A 6,934-nucleotide genomic window follows, 5' to 3' on the forward strand; every position below is an offset into this window, starting at 1 on the left:
TGACAATATGTTCTAAGATAAAGATAGGAAAAAACAGCGAGAATATAGCTATAGGAGATTCTGAATTCACTTCAATGTTTGTTCCAAAACTCTGTGAATAATTTACTGAATTGTATATGGTAGGATCAGTAATGTTTTTTGAAAAATTGTACTGCATGGTAGGCCTAACATGAGCATCGTCACGTTCAACCTCTTCTTCACTTTCGTCTTCATCCTCAGGACTTTCAGGGATTACACATTTTTGTTGAGGTGATGGGGGAATGAAATCACTACAAGAGTCATGGGATGAATTATCTCCCCTGCTTGTATTAGTGGGATGAGTATTTGGCATTACTCCGCACTCCGAATCAACAGTCTGATCATCGCCTATCAAACTCTCGAAGTCTTGTGATGACATCTCTTCCAATTCTTGAAATGTAAAGGTGTTCTTAGTTCTGTGCATCTGTAATAATGAAATGCGAGGATATGTCAGTTTACGTTTTGTCATTGTTCATTTGCTAATAATTTGTTAGCCAGACACTGAAACTGGTTTATATATATTGCAAATTACTTGCATATTATAGGGGTATATCGTAAATATTGCATAGTCCCTCGTACCTATTTGATAAAAGAGCAATTTTACGAAAATGTAACAAACGACCACGCTCTCAGTTCTCTTTGTATTATTACGGGTAGTCTCTATTTAGGTACAGTCTTAGACATAAAAACTGACCGCCGGCCGGCTGCCACAGAGACAAAGTCCGAGTCGTTCACTCAAGGTGGCCAATAAAACCGACCGCCCCTGATAAATCCAAGTCCGGTCATCTGCACAATCTGGCAACACTGTAAGATGCGGAAGTGTTAAGAGGAAGTGTTATCTACTTACGAGATGTTGTTGGATTATGTGAGCCCGTGGTCTAGTGGTAATCGTCGTGCATTATAAACTTATAGTCACCTGTTCGCGTCCAACAGAATTTTTTTTTACCACATTTCGACCCTCGTCTAAAGTTATGAGGCTAATTGAACATCGAAGATAATTCGCTTCACATTATATCCAACAGCAACAACAAGTACTTCCAGAAACAATTTCGCTGGACAGGTCGTGGCTGCGTCGCTACCAGAACTGCTTACGCTCGAGCGTTTCCTCGCGCTGCAGCGGCTACCGGCCACTGGCCAGACGCCACCCGCCGCCTGAAATCCGGCGCCGCCCAGGTGAACGCGGTGCGACGCTATCAGCGTATGTATCAACTATCATTTTCGAATTTGAAGTTCTAGTTATCATCTTGCAGTTAAGCACTGGATTTTGCATACTTGAAAATCTTGAACTACAGTTAAGCGTTGTAAAATTGAGTTGCAAGTAGAAAAAGGTGTAACATCTGCAACACAATATTTACTTTTGGTATAACAGAGGGGTGAATGCAGAGGAGGAAGCTAGAAAGATCTGAACCATGTGTGGAGCCAGTGCTTTTGGGAAAAATACGCCAGAAAAAGATATTCCTGTTTCAACAAAGGTCGTTCTGGCATGAATGATTTTCCACATTAAGGAAGTCTTGACTACTGATACATGTGATGGATTACCATTTAACCATCATGTGACATTTGCAATCAACAGCCAAAGTTCAGAATGCTGGTGTAGGAGTACTGCATGCTCTAATTCAAAACAACAATAATCAATGGAGTGACTATTATTGAACGTCATCAGGTCGCTCATTGAGTATTCCTATGCAGCACTGTTACTAGTGACGAGTTATGATGCCTTTATCGTCAACTTTCTAGGAAGAAATGAAAGGCTGAGCCCCACTAAAAGACGTAAATACGAACAAAGAGTAGTGTGCACATAATATTTTACATCTGACAGCTCCAAAAATGTATTTTGGGCTACGACTTCTGCCCCAAGGGGTGTGTGCATCACAGCTGAAAATTGTTGCCAACGACTGAGACACCTGTGGTCGCGGTGTAAGAAAATCCACCGACAAAACTACATCACGTGTGCTACTGCATGATAATGCACTCTGTTGATCTGAGAAACAAAACTATCCAGGAGATTGATAGGTAAGTCATCTCTCAGGCACTTGTATTGATAGGGAAGTCCTCTCTCAAGCACTTGTCCCCCTCATCATATATTTGTAAAGTTTTACCTTTCCCGCTCTTGATAGATCAGCCGTCAAGGCAACACTGGTTTAATGACATTGTTAGAACCAGTACGTTTCTGCGGGCGTAGAATTTGTAAACTACTTTAGCATTGTCAGATTGTTTTCGATATTGTGAAAGAAAATCCTGCTGCTGATTAATTTGTCTTTGATGATTCTGTTGTGATCAGTAAACAAATGGAAAACGCAATTAAAATATTCACTGTGCTAATACAAATTAAATTCAGCTTACTACAGAAACATCACGACGGCAGTCTATCTTAATAAAGAATTAAGTATCTGTAAGCCGATTGAGTTGTATACATGGAAGAACCCTGGAGATACTAAAAGGTATCAGATTGATTATATAATGGTAAGACAGAGATTTAGGAACCAGGTTTTAAATTGTAAGACATTTCCAGGGGCAGATGTGGACTCTGACCACAATCTATTAGTTATGAACTGTAGATTAAAACAGAAGAAACTGCAAAAAGGTGGGAATTTAAGGAGATGGGACCTGGATAAACTGAAAGAACCAGAGGTTGTACAGAGTTTCAGGGAGAGCATAAGGGAACAATTGACAGGAATGGGGGAAAGAAATACAGTAGAAAAAGAATGAGTAGCTATGAGGGATGAAATAGCGAAGGCAGCAGAGGATCAAGTAGGTAAAAAAACGAGGGCTAGTAGAAACCCTTGGGTAACAGAAGAAATATTGAATTTAACTGATGAAAGGAGAAAATATAAAAACGTAGTAAATGAAGCAGGCAAAAAGGAATACAAACGTCTCAAAAATGAGATTGACAGGAAGTGCAAAATAGCTAAGCAGGGATGGCTAGAGGACAAATGTTAGGAGGCTTATCTCACTAGGGGTAAGATAGATCTGCCTACAGGAAAATTAAAGAGACCTTTGGAGAACGGAGAACCACTCGCATGAATATCAAGAGCTTTGATGGAAACCCAGTTCTAAGCAAAGAAGGGAAAGCAGAAAGCTGGAAGGAGTATATAGAGGGTCTATACAAGTCGATGTACTTGAGGACAATATTATGGAAATGGAAGAGGATGTAGATGAAGATGAAATGGGAGATATGATACTGCGTGAAGAGTTTGACAGAGCACTGAAAGACCTGAGTCGAAACAAGGCCCCCGGAGTAGACAACATTCCATTAGAACTACTGATAGCCTTGGGAGAGCCAGTCCTGACAAAACTCTACCATCTGGTGAGCAAGATGTACGAGACAGGCGAAATACCCTCAGACTTCAAGAAGAATATAATAATTCCAATCCCAAAGAAAGCAGGTGTTGACAGATGTGAAAATTACCGAACTATCAGTTTAATAAGTGACAGCTGCAAAATACTAATGCGAATTCTTTACAGACGAATGGAAAAACTGATAGAAGCCAAGGAACAAGTGAGGGAATACTGATCTTACGACTTATCTTAGAAGAAAGATTAAGGAAAGACAAACCTACGTTTCTAGCATTTGTAGACTTAGAGAAAGCTTTTGACAATGTTGATTGGAATACTCTCTTTCAATTTCTGAGGGTGGCAGGGGTAAAATACTTTGAGCGAAAGGCTATTTACAATTTGTACAGAAAGCAGATGGCAGTTATAAGAGCCGAGGGGTATGAAAGGCAAGCAGTCGTTGGGAAGGGGGTAAGACAGGGTTGTAGCCTCTCCCCGATGTTATTCAATCTGTATATTGAGCAAGCAATAAAGGAAACAAAAGAGAAGTTCGGAGCAGGTATTAAAATCCATGGAGAAGAAATAAAAACTTTGAGGTTCGCCGATGACATTGTAATTCTGTCAGAGACAGCAAAGGACTTGGAAGAGCAGTTGAACGGAATGGACAGTGTCTTGAAAAGAGGATATAAGATGAACATCAACAGAAGCAAAACGAGGATAATGGAATGTATTCGAATTAAGTCGGGTGATGCTGAGGGAATTAGATTAGGAAATGAGACACTTAAAGTAGTAAAGGAGTTTTGCTATTTGGGGAGCAAAATAACTGATGATGGTCGAAGTAGAGAGAATATGAAATGTAGATTGGCAATGGGAAGGAAAGCGTTTCTGAAGAAGAAAAATTTAACATCGAGTATAGATTTAAATGTCAGGAAGTCGTTTCTGAAAGTATTTGTATGGAGTGTAGCCATGTATGGAAGTGAAACGTGGACGATAAATAGTTTAGACAAGAAGAGAATAGAAGCTTTCGAAATGTGGTTCTACAGAAGAATGCTGAAGATTAGATGGGTAGATCACATAACTAATGAGGAGGTATTGAATAGAATTGGGGAGAAGAGGAGCTTGTGGCACAACTTGACTAGAAGAAGGGATCGGTTGGTAGGACATGTTCTGAGACATCGAGGGATCACCAATTTAGTATTGGAGGGCAGCGTGGAGTGTAAAAATCGAAGAGGGAGACCAAGAGATGAATACACTAAGCAGATTCAGAAGGATGTAGGCTGCAGTAGGTACTGGAAGATGAAGAGGCTTGCACAGGATAGAGCAGCATGGAGAGCTGCATCAAACCAGTCTCCGGACTGAAGACCACAACAACAACAACAACAACAACAACAACAAACAAGACGACTGAGCCTATTTTAACACAAATTAGTAGGATATTACCGATTTTTGACTTCGAAAAGATCTGTATTTGCTTCATGTCCTGTATCAGTCGCAAGTATTATGACAGGGTGTATACGCAGACAAAGAAAAAAAATTCCCGGGTTTTTCCCAGACTTCCCGGTTAAAAACACACTTTCTCACGGATGAAAACACACTTTTTCCGTGTTATTAAGGTACAGTATATTTTCCCTCGGAACTGTATAACTTACCAATCCTTTTGAATGGTTATGTTTTTATATATGGGTGTAGAATTTCCCGGCAATTTAGAAAACAAAACTCAGGGAAGAAACCCCCTGAGGAAAGGTTTATGATATACAGCAACATGTACACTGCATATTTTTGTATTACGAAAGTATAAATTCGAATTCCACCAAACACCGCATGTTACTTTCCGAACCATTGTAATCGAGATTGCGATGCACTTTTGTAAGCCAGTCACACAGTGTAGCTCATGTCACGTGATCCCACCAGCCAATGACAGCGGATATTCAGACCCCACGACACGTGATGTAGTCAGCTAAGAGCAACATCACTGTTAAGCAGCGCGGATACACAAACAGGAAAAGTTAATGTTTTTAATTAATATACATAGTGTTGCTACAAGAAAAGCAAAACTTTCACAAATAATATTGGTCTCTAAGGTTAATAAGCTGCAAGAGCAGCTAAACTTTCACATATAATGTTGATCTTTTTCGCGCGTGTTACACTTCAAGATACATCACACAAATGTGCCAGGAAAATTTTTAGCCGAGTCCTGTGACTTGTCCTCAAAGTTTTCCACAAATAATTAGCTAGCGCAGAGGAGTGAGAGCTTCCCGTAGCACTACATCAATTTGCTCATAATAACGACATGAATGCCTGATCCTCTGGGCTCGAAATACTTCTAAAATGGCTCGTCATCAAACGCTTTGTGATTTAAGAAATTCATCGTACATTCTCGCACATAGTTCAAGGAAATTTACTTTGAAAGTTACGCTTTTCAAACCACCATTCGTAATATTTTCCCGCGACCTGTTAGAAATGGGTCAGTTTCAGTAGTCGTCAGAGAGCGCCAGATAACAGGCGCCACCGCGCTTTGGCAGTTCCTATGACACAGGAAGCCCGTATGTACATACATTTAAAACATTAAAAGATCTTACATTATGTCATAAAAGTAAAAAGACATCTGAGGATACTGCAAGAGCATCTGAATTTCGTAAATCATACTAAAATGGCACATTTAACGTGGATACTTAAAGAGCACATTCGTATATCCAGATTCCCAATGAAGTAGGCCTCGATCTGACACTAAGCTTTTCAGTGTGGGTTTCGGGATGTAAATTTTCTAGGAGTATCAGTACTGTAGTAACTCATTTTTGATTCTTTATTATGGCATAATGCCATACGTGCTAGAAGATGAAAACGTGCACTTGAAATGCAGCGAGCAGTTGAAATTAGCCAATAGTATGGAACTAAACACTTAGTTTCAAACACATTGACTGCCTTGTTCTACAAGGCGATTAATGCATGACTGTCAGAAAGGTGGAAAAAAATTAAAATCTGAAACTAATAACATATATTAGCCTTCCGTAATTACGTGAATGTATTTTAATTCACTTGATAGCTCCTGGCCACAGAAATCCGTTTTGTTTTCATTTGACGTAAGAGCAGTAAACGAAGAGAAAACAACAAAATCACTAAATGTAAACACGGGTCACGTGGAGACTACGCACTTCCCCACCGAACTCAGGCTGCTCTGCGCATCAGCCCCGGATCTACATTTCCGGACCGGGGCCCCTCAAGCGTTTGAGATACGACGTAAAAATTTAATAAATCGAATTTTCAAAAATATGTTCATTTTGTAGCGCACATCTTTCTGAAGAGTCTGATACATAAAACATATAGGTTCGAGGAAATGTAAGAGACATTATTTGGTCTTAAGTGTGTCAGAGTGCAGTGCCACCCCTCTTCAGACAACATTCTTCTATCGCACGTCACTGTATTTCACTTTGTGGAATTGAAACGTGTATACTTTGTACTGGATGCCATCAAACTATAATCAGGACAGTGGAAATTAAAATGTCCTGTGGTGCCTCTCTTGCTCCCAGTCACCCTGTTTGACATCCTGCTCCTCTTTAAAAAACTCGCAGTTAATACTGGATGGGATTATTTGTAATCGGGAGAACAAGAACTCTTCAGAAAATGTGCACTCTTTATCTCCTGT

This window comes from Schistocerca americana, chromosome 5, assembly GCF_021461395.2.
Source record: "Schistocerca americana isolate TAMUIC-IGC-003095 chromosome 5, iqSchAmer2.1, whole genome shotgun sequence".
Classification (NCBI taxonomy): Eukaryota; Metazoa; Arthropoda; class Insecta; order Orthoptera; family Acrididae; genus Schistocerca; species Schistocerca americana.